The sequence below is a fragment of the Scleropages formosus genome, chromosome 8, assembly GCF_900964775.1.
Source record: "Scleropages formosus chromosome 8, fSclFor1.1, whole genome shotgun sequence".
NCBI classification, from domain to species: domain Eukaryota; kingdom Metazoa; phylum Chordata; class Actinopteri; order Osteoglossiformes; family Osteoglossidae; genus Scleropages; species Scleropages formosus.
This window is the reverse complement of record NC_041813.1, coordinates 16,547,889-16,558,514: the sequence shown is the minus strand read 5'-3', so window position 1 is coordinate 16,558,514 and position 10,626 is coordinate 16,547,889.

Genomic DNA, 10,626 nt, shown 5'->3' with positions numbered 1-10,626 from the left:
GTTCCTGCTCTGCGCACTCGAGAGACAAGAGTGGGAGCAGTCCGTTGAGTTAGAAAACAACAATGAAGGAAAGAAAGCAACATTTAAGAGTGTTTTTTTTTATTTTATATTTTGCCATGCAGGCAACACACCCTGGGCTGAGTGGTAAAGAAATATTTTTTGAATATTTGTTATTGCACAACAGGCATGTCCAAATGAGACATCAGCCATACTACAGCAGCCTTTAGAGAAATGTCTGTTAAAAGAATAAATGTACATGTAAATGTAATGTTGCACGGCACCATCCAGACTTTGAAGTATTATATAATAGAATGGCATGATTTTATTTCTTGCTTTACTTAAAATTTGACTAGTTTAAAGTTTAAACCTACCCTAAATATTTCACTACAGAACTGTACAACACATGACTTTTAATGCCTTTCAGCTCACACACACATAGACGCACACACAGTTTGACATCTGCCGAGTTTGTCTTTGCCAACTTCTTTCGGACTCTGTCATGAATGGCTGGGTTGCTGAAGGTACTTCCTGGATGAGAGTTTCAACCGGAATCCTTCAGGCAGTCCACACAAAGCCCACGGCTGTCTAAAACCGAAAATAAAATTCGCCATTTTTAAAATGTTAACCGTCAAGCATGTCAGCCTACTCAAAACCTTCATTTCAAGGTTAATAATCATGTTACTACTCAGCGCAACATTAGGTAAGAAATATTTTTGCGATTTCTCGTTACGCCCTTGAGCCAGACAACGAATTTGCTTTGTCATCCTCCTTTAACCACAAATCGAGGTTTCAGCTACAGCCTTCCGAACATAAAATTTGCATTAAGAGTTACTTATTTTCTGACTGTACTAAGAATTTGTGAAGCAATCACGGATTAAGTTTCGTTGCCAACATTGAAAATGGTTCGCAAGTATGCGGTCATCAGTCTAGTTTATTCTCCCAACGGACACTGAGAAATCGATGTTTCCCCCCTCCCAAGTATCTCAACAGCAAAGCAGTCATAAGTAGCCTTTAGGTGTTTTCCATCCTTGTAGAACGACTAACAAATTAACTACTGAATGGGCTTCTTTTCTGGAAGACGGATAACTAACTATGGCAAACAACAAGAAACTGCCTATGTAGAAAGCTTTGTCTGTTTATGGCATTTCTGTATTTTATTGTTGGTCCCTCTATAGAGTATTCCAAATGATCAAACCGTCCCTCTGTTATCACTAACACCGCTGCAGCTTCTTGTGTTTACAAAAATATCAGTGAAACCTCTTCCTCACATTTTCTCCGAACAATGTTTTTAACATCTGGCCATGTAGTGACAGTTCTATGAATCGCATCCTAAAATAGGCAAATTTTAACTCACTTCAAACCACTCATTAACAATCACAAGCTGGTAACCAAATCCAAACCGCACTCTCTCCCAGACGTATTATATTGGAAATGATGCCTCAGAGATGATTTTAAATGTTTATTTTGTGTTTCTGGCTTGATGTGTATGACTCACATTAATGCATTCTGTCACTCAGCTTTTGCAGTGACCGTCGTCAACAAACACGTTTCGTGCAAAGACTTAAAGGAAAACGGAAACTACGTTTACAACTTTGGGAAAAACTGGACTAAGAACGAGCTACAGCTTGAGGACTGGGCCAATAACGTGAGTACTGTATTAGCTCGTCTTCTCATTTTATTCTTGGCAAACATTTTTCATATATACTGTTTATATTTATAATTGTTTGCTCTGCTGTAACTTTAATCCAAGAAGACAGAAGCTGTCCCTGGTGTTCAGTGCAGTGCCCTGAAAGCACAAGGTCAAAACTTAAATTATGAACATCTGAACATTTTGCTGTACAAATCAGATACGTTACTGCAGAGATTCTGCTCCAGTTCTGCTGGATACAGCTGCTTGGTGGCAGCTCCTTTTCAGGTGAAGCTGCTGAACTTTTCTAGTCCTTGAACATCTGTGCATGACGTGTGTTGGAATGTCTATCTGTAATCCCACAGCATACCATTCTGGCTTTTTTTCAATACAACAACGTTCCTGTGATGAACACTTCTGAGATGGTGACACGCATGTCTCCGGGATCTCTGGTAACTAAAGAGTGCTTGAATGTCACATACAACGCCATTGACACTAATCTCCAGGTGGGCTCATACTCTTGCTCATGTTCACTCTCTCTTACCTTTTAAATACTCTATGAAGCTATTATAAAAAGAGCATTTTGTGTATTTTTTTCTACATTTTTTAAACCTGGTTTCCTCTTTTCATTATTTAAGGAAATAAAAGTGATTTACACTGTCAAAGGTAGGACTTGATTTTTTTTTGTTTAATAGCTCTTTAGCTGGAGTAAACAAATTGTTGTTAACCCCGATATCTCCATTGTTTCAATCCAGGTTTTACTGCAGATGAGACCTCTCCAACTCTGTGGATCACGAATGGTGAGTGAAGATGCCCTGAGGTGATCTTGTTAGCAAGGACCAGAGGTGTGTAGAGGAGCCAAAAACATTACTCAACAAAAAGTACTGTTGCTTAAAAAAAATTAAAAAAAAAAAAAGTTGCAAGTACTCACTGACAAAATTAAACTTGTGTGAAAGTAAAAAAGTGTCAGGTGAAAACACTAAGGCACTGAAGTTACTTTGATTAAAATTAACCATTTTAATATTAAGAACCAACAGTAATGTCAAGAGCTACATTTTACAGTTTTAATTTGTGAAAAAGTACACATCTTACAAATTAAAGTCACTGTGCAAATAAAATTAGATATTGTCCATTTGACTTACAAATTGTCAAATGAATTCAGAACAAAAGTCCAGTGTGCTGGGTATTATTATTATTAACTATAACTTAGTTGATGCTTTGTTCCCAGTGACTTACAGTATTAGGTTTTGCATAGAAAGCTTCTTACTAAACTAATTCTTCACACATTTGTAAAGCTGGGTAATTAAGTGTAAGTATATTGATCAACAGTACTACAGCAGGAGCAGGGATTCAAACTCATGTCCTTTCACTACAAGGTGACAGCTTTAACCACTAAGCACCGGCTGCTCCGAATGATGTTATGTACTTCATCTGAGATTTAGATGACACCTGTATCTACAGAGGTTTACAACCGTTTTCCAATTTAAACAGCAGGGCATTTCCCCTAGAGCATTTCAGGATAAATGCCTTTCTCAAAGGCAATAAAAGAGTTGCAGGAGCAGAATTCACACCGATGACCTTTAGGTAACAAGTCTTTATAGCTTGGAACTGCTGAATCCCTTTCAACATTCAAGAAGGGTCTAAAAATCTCATTTTTCTTTCTGACCCACTTCTGTAAGGTTACAGCAACCGCTCCATAAACTTCCATTGCATCGTCTCTTACAAACCACTGTATACATGGTGAGTGAAAAGTCTGGAACCACCCAAAAATTTTTAGATGCTTACTGTTAAATTGCTCTAACCAACAGAATTTAACATTAGACATATGGGTGTATCTGTGAGGTATGCAAGCTTCTTACTAAGCTAATTACTAACTCATTTATAAAGCCAGGTAATTTACTGCAAATACCTTGATCAAGAGTACTAGAGCAGGAGCAAGATGCAGTGCAGGAGGAGTACTCCTCCAGCCTTGCGCTCAGTGATTCCAGGATAGGCTCTGGACTGCCACTACCCTGCCAAGGCTAGTCAGTCTGATGGGCAGTTATACATGCTGGTAATAATTAAAGAAATCAGAACTAGACCGCAAACGCTGGCTTCAGTACAAGTTGAGCAGGTAGTTTGTTGCTAAATGTCTGACGCAGCTGCCACACGATATTCTAGCGTTAGTGCAGATAATGGAATTCTGCACAGCAAGCGGAGAGGTGGTTAACTAACCAGTAAAGAAGTAACAGCTTAACTATGCTACCGGAAAGGACCAAAAACTTTCTGTAATTTTTTTTTTGATGAACTGTACAGGTCAGGTGCAATGAGAGGGACAACAGCTGGCATGAACGTGGATGAGGACGACAATACAAGTCATGAGAGATGCGCGTGCGGCTGCAGTAACTTCTCAGCTAGTTAAACTGCTCATTCCACTGGCATACTGTCGTGGTGTCCCATTAGGATCAACACACGGGGGACAAGACGACACAGCTTTGCTATGAAATTAGGGACATGTGTACAGTGCATTCAAAAGTTAGAGTCAACATTAATATAAATACCAAATATGCTTATGGAATTACATGTACTTTATTACATGAACAAAGGTGAAAATTTGTCACAGCAGTACTCTAGATACACCCTTTTCAGAAAATATGCAACTCATCAAAATGAAATGCAATTTATCTGCTCAATTACTCTTGAGTACAGGGATGTCAAGTGCAGACAAATGAAAAAGCTGAAAGTTGCAGCATTGCTGGGGGGTCTGGGGTATGTCGCATCCCCACCCTCCACCCAGAAATTTTTATTTATTTATTTATTTTTTTTTTTTTTTTTTTTTTTTTTTTTTTTTTTTTATCTCCTAAGGTCTGAGATGCAATCTGGGGCTTTTTCAAGCACTTAAGTGTTGGGAATTTTTAGGACAAAATTCCCATAAAATCGCACTCATGACTGTTCAGATACATTGTTTCCATAGATGAAACAGGTCATAGAAACCAACAATTCGACAAATTCCCATCATGGGACTGGTTAATTGGAAGGTAGGCGTACAACACATACATTGGTTGGGAATTTGCACTTAATGACATCCCAACAGGTACTCGGGAAAGAAGAAAAAGAACCTGGACAGGACAAAGCATACCACACACCGAGATGACTTGAACTTATGATCGCATCCCAATCAGAGCTGCTGGAAAACATTCAAAAATTTCAATCAAATTACTGATTACGATCAATTCCTGTGTTATGCTTTTAAAGGTTAAAAACATTTTGTACAGATACTATTCATGATATGAAAAGTCAATGCTCACTTTCTAGGAAGGTGAGAAAAGTTTTGCATCATATAGAAACAAAAACAATATTCTTGTCATTATCGTGTTCGACTTACTTCCAGATTTCTGGCCCTCCCTTCCACTGACACAACACCAGGTTTAGCTACGAACTGCTGTCTCCGAGCTGCTTTTGACACTCTTGAACATTGGGCACGGATTCCACACGCCGATGCCTCGCTGTAGCTCTACGCAAAGTCATTTCTTCGTCATTCTCCTTTCGACGATGATGATATTGCGACTTTTACTGGTCACGTGACGTCCGTGCGCTTTAACTCCACGCGAAGCGTTACTTACTCTGTCTTTGCAAACGTTACAAAGACCTTTCCCCGGCATACCTACCTTGCAGTTAACCAGTCCCATGGGAATTTGTCGAATCGATTTTTTCACTCGCACATCATCTTTGCGATCTGAAATTCTTCCAGCCATTTTCATTTTGACAGAAAGAGATAGAAATCACGAACTCAAGCTGGCGGTTGTAAGTTCGGGTCGCAACTGTGCTTGTCGGACTACACAATTAATTAAAGAATATGGAATATTCAAGCGCTTGGCTCTCTGTTTGTTTATCTCTCGGCTGTCAAACACAGTCGCAGCTTAGATCTTTTCACGTGCTTTTCCCAGTTCCCATTCCACGCATAACATAACAATATAATATACACGCCACCTTTCTTTCTCCACGTTTGCAAACTTCTGAGACGCTCTGGCCCCTAGCAATCATTATAACCACTTAACCACTATAACCAATAACCACATTAAAATGCTTCCGATTAATGAAATTGCACTTAAATTATAATATATGTTCCAGTCTTTCACCCTGAACACGTTTTCACAGTTATTCTTTTCATACGCTGTCTGTCTTACTACTTAGTCAAGCACAATAATAAATAACCACCTCTTACTACAGCCCATAAAAAACATGAGTAACTTAAGACCAATTTAAACAAATTCTTCAAAAACCAACTGCTAGGATATCGGGCAAAAAAAAAAAAAAAAAAAAAAAAAAAAAAAATTTTAACTGAAACATAATGAAACACTTTCTTTCTGTTATAAACTGTTACCTGAAGGGCCGCGATTTACTTAAATTTTTAATAAAGGCGGGACAAATATCAGCAATGAACTCTGATTGGTCAAGAATAGACGATGGCTAGTGATGGGAGTTAAAGAAATGTTTTCCTATTGGTTCGCGGTGGAAAAGGCGGCTGGTTTTAAGGAAATAAAAACAATTGCGAAAAATTCAAAAGTAATGGAGAGAGCGGTAGAAATGAAAATAAAACCAATAATATTTTTTCCCTTCAATGAACTCGAATAAAAGTTTAAAATATTCATATCAAAATTAGTCGCAGTAAAATACAGTTTCTCCAGAAATGTACTTTACATGGAGTAAATCTAACATATTCCTCAGTCCTTGTTGTGTATAATGGTGACACAAAAAAGCCACTATATATTTGGACATCATTGTTGAAGCTGCGGTTTCAAGTAACCTCAAAGCAGACCTGCTTTCTCACTCTAGCTGCTCACTTCAGAGAACAGCTAAAAAGTTTATCTTGCGCTGTGGACACTCTGGCCCTGGAGAGTAAGAGCAACGAATCCAGTTATGTTCTAGAATATTCTTTTCACTCCAGGGAGCTCCTTACCTTTCTTTGCAGACTTACAGTTACCCTGTGTGTAATATTTCAGTTGTGCTTCGGTTCAAATGAATTTGATCTCTGCCTTTGCAGGTTCCATCGGTGTCATTGTCTTATGTACAGTCATTTGTGTACTGGGGTGGTGGAAAAAGCGGTGAGTACTGAATGGTTACTAGAAATAATTCCAATAATAGGACAAGAGCATGGAGGAGTTACTAACTGTGCTTGATCTGCCTGTTGACTGAGTTTCAACATGTTTGATTTGTAGGTGGTATTTCTTCATATTTAGTGATAAAAATTAATGCAAAAGTCAGTTTTTCATGAGAGCGCATTGCTGGATAGGATTCTCCTGTTGTGGTGTATCTTGGCTGAAGGTGCTTTGAGCTGAGATTGCTCATTCATTTTTACCTGCAGGTACTTCAGATGCTGTCACAGGAATCCTCAGGACAGCCAGGAGCCAACGGCCAACAGAGAACTGGACCAGGTGCTCGTGCCAGTCCAAGGTGGAAATGGTGAGAACACAAGGCTTGACCTGTTCCAGAGGATCAGGTTGGGACAGCTGATAGTGTAGTGGTTAGAGCTGTTGCCTTTGGACCCAAAGGTTGCAGGTTCAATCCCCACCTTTGGCTGTAGTACCCCTGAGCAAGGTACTTACCCTAAAATTGTTCCAGTAACATTACCCAGCTGTATAAATAATTGGAGGTAGACTAACATTGTCAGTCACTTTACATTTATTTAGCAGATGCTTTTCTCCAAAGTGACTTCCAATGAACTCTATGTAGTGTTATCAGCCCACGCATCTTATTCATGAACGGGACTAGCTAGATACACTACTTACAGTGGCTCACTCATCCATACATCAGTGGAATACACTTTCTCTGTCACTCACACACTATGGGTGAACGTGAACAGCATGTCTTTGGACTGTGGGAGGAAACCAGAGCACCCAGAAAAAACCCACACAGACGGGGAGAACATGCAAACGCTACACAGACTGAGCAGGGGTCAAACCCGTGTCTTCTCACACCACTCAGGCGCTGTGAGACAGCAGTACTACTCGCTGGGCCACCCTGCCATCCCTTTGGCAAAAAGCATTAGCTAAATGAATTAATGTAAACATAATGTTGATTCTGTCACTCTATGGCATTTAGGCTCTCTGTTCGGAAGTTTGTTGAAGCCTCAGCCATTAAAAAAAACTCTCTTCCAGGACTGAGACCAAATGGACAAGGAGTTCTGCACGGAGCAACCTGAATGGAGGAACAGCTGGTTATTAACCATTGCTGATGGTAAATTGTACTGAATTCAAATGTGTCAGCAGCAAGAATTATAGAGTTCAATTTTCAACTGTTTAACCATTTTTAAAACCACTGTTTAACTAATCTCTTTAACCAAGACTTTTTTTTTTATTATTTTAGTTTCTTTATGCACTATATTTAAATTATATTTGCTTTCACATTTTAAGCTAACACTAAGCCTGAATCTCAGTAGCCTGTAACATAGCTACACAGCTGGACCACATTTCTGCTGAGCACAGTGCATTCTGGGAAGAATGGCTGCTTTACTACACACTGGCACACAAGATCAGTGGAAATGAGATTTTATAAAAATAGCAATAACAACAGCATATTAAATAATGCAGGTATTCTTTGGAAAACGTTATGTGTATATTTATTCATTTGGCACATGGAGCTCACTTGAAAAACAACAGTGCAACAATAGCACTCAAACAGCTTTAGACAGACACACAGAGTTCTCAAAGCACAACTTGTTAACCACCATTATGCTGGTATTCATAACTCAAATAGCTGCCTATTGAAGTGACAGTCATATTGCAAATACATAAATGATCATATCAGCCAGCGCTGGACTCTAGATTTTCAGAGATCAGCAGTGAACTAGATCTGAAACAAATGAGCTTTGAAACCCTTCTCGAATGTTGAAAGGGATTCAGCAACTCTGAGGGAACTTGGTTTACTACCTTGCAATGAGAACCTGCAGACTTTCAATTTTGGACTTTTTCAGTGTGGCCACCATGGGGCCAGAGGTGAAGCCACGCGGTGGTCTTGCTGGGGTGTAGGGAGTCTTCAAACCTTATAGGTATCGGGTACAGGTTCTTTGACCATTCTGTAGACGGTAAGTCTTAAACTTTAACAATTAAAAAAAAAAACAATAAAAATAAAATCAATAAGTAAATAAAGTTGACTTGTATTTCAGTTTGGAGAAAAGTGACTGCTAAATTAGTAAATGTAAATACATAAACACAAGCAGAATATTTGGTTTCGACCATCCTTATGATTTATTAAACCAAAACCAGCATGCCACTCACTCACAATGAAAAAAAGGAGAACAAGAGAAGGTGGTAAGCAGATGTGGTGAAGAGTTATGACTCATGTTTTGAAAAGGGTTCCCTGAAAATGTTCACACACTGCTCAGACAGCTAATGAAGCGGAGAGGACTGCTGAATGCTGCGCCTTGCTGGCGTTACTGAACTCAAACTGGTCCATTTCTGTTATCTGTTGTGTTTCCATTTACCTTAAATCAGAGGTGTGATTCTTCAGGCATGAAGCTTGGGGTTGGAAGGAATAACAAAAGGACCAGGTGATTGCAGACCTGCAGACACGAGGAAAGGAGATGGACCACAAGAGAGAAGAACAGTTTGAGTAGACTGACCTTTGAGGACACACACAGAGCTGGGGTCTTGAGTCCTGCTTAAGTGACACAAACAGCCACATCCGGATAACAGCGACTAATTATCCACTCCGGAGATGAAGGGACAAAAAAGATGGGATCAACACCTTCAAAACAAAATGTTGACTAACTCAAAGTAATGCAGGAATATAGATGACAGCCAAAACACTTATTTGTTATGAATTCTAGAAAATTACACTGGACTGGTGCACAAAAACTTTAGATAAGTAAAGCAGTGTGGTAAACAAGTTTTAATTACCAGGTCGGATAAGTATCGAGAGGTGGGAACATCTAAAGACCAGCAGGGGATTTAGGGGTTAAACAAGTCAGAATGTATCAGCTGCAAGTGCTGGGAGGGCAGATATCCTACTGTATCCTTATGTAGTTAATACTTTAATCGCCGCAAGGCAAATAAAGGGGAAAGTAAGTCACTTTGAATATAAACTCTTGTTAAACACACACACACACACACACACACACTTTCTGAACCGCTTGTCCCATAGGGGGTCGCGGGGAACCGGAGCCTAAACCCGCAACTCAGGGCATAAGGCTGGAGGGGGAGGGGACACACCCAGGACGCGACGCCAGTCCATTACAAGGCACCCCAAGTGGGACTCAAACCCCAGACCCACTAGAGAGCAGGACCCGGTCCAACCCACCGCACCCCCGCACCCCCACTTGCTTGCTAAACAGTTACACATAAATACATTGAATGAAAAGAGAATGAAATGCTGACCAGTGAAAACCCTTCTCCCTCCAGCATCCAGCCCACAGTGAGCCAATCCTGATTTTGATCATATAATTTGCGCTTTTTAACTCAGATTGCATTTACTTGCTTTTGACTGCAAACAAATGCACTTTGCTATAAACTGCAGTCCCATCACACAATGCGTCAAACAGCTGCTGACTTTTAATAAAACTTCAGGTCCTTCGAGGTTTCATCCCAGCAATACACTCCGCTCACAAACACACACACCGACAAACACGCACACGTGTAAATCCGTTCTTAGAGGCACACACACACAGGACAGAACGGCCTTGTTGTATGATGATCTTTTTATTAATATGTGTTTTGATACAGAGTAAAAACCTGCAAATGACATCCACACTCAGAGAAAACCATTCCCTCCAGCTCCAACACCTGTCAAAGCACTTAGAATGAGAACATAAAGAGCATTCTAAACAAAAATCGAAAAACAACTGATTTGTCTTGCAAAAGAAACCAAAAGCAATAAAAACTGACAAGCAGCAGAAACTGTGAAATGATTTATGGTTGATCTCCACATAATTTCATTGGCACAACTTCATTGACACCATGTAGCCTGATGGAACCCAACCAGAGTCTCCAGCCCTTCGTATCCCACTGGCCGTACACTTTGAT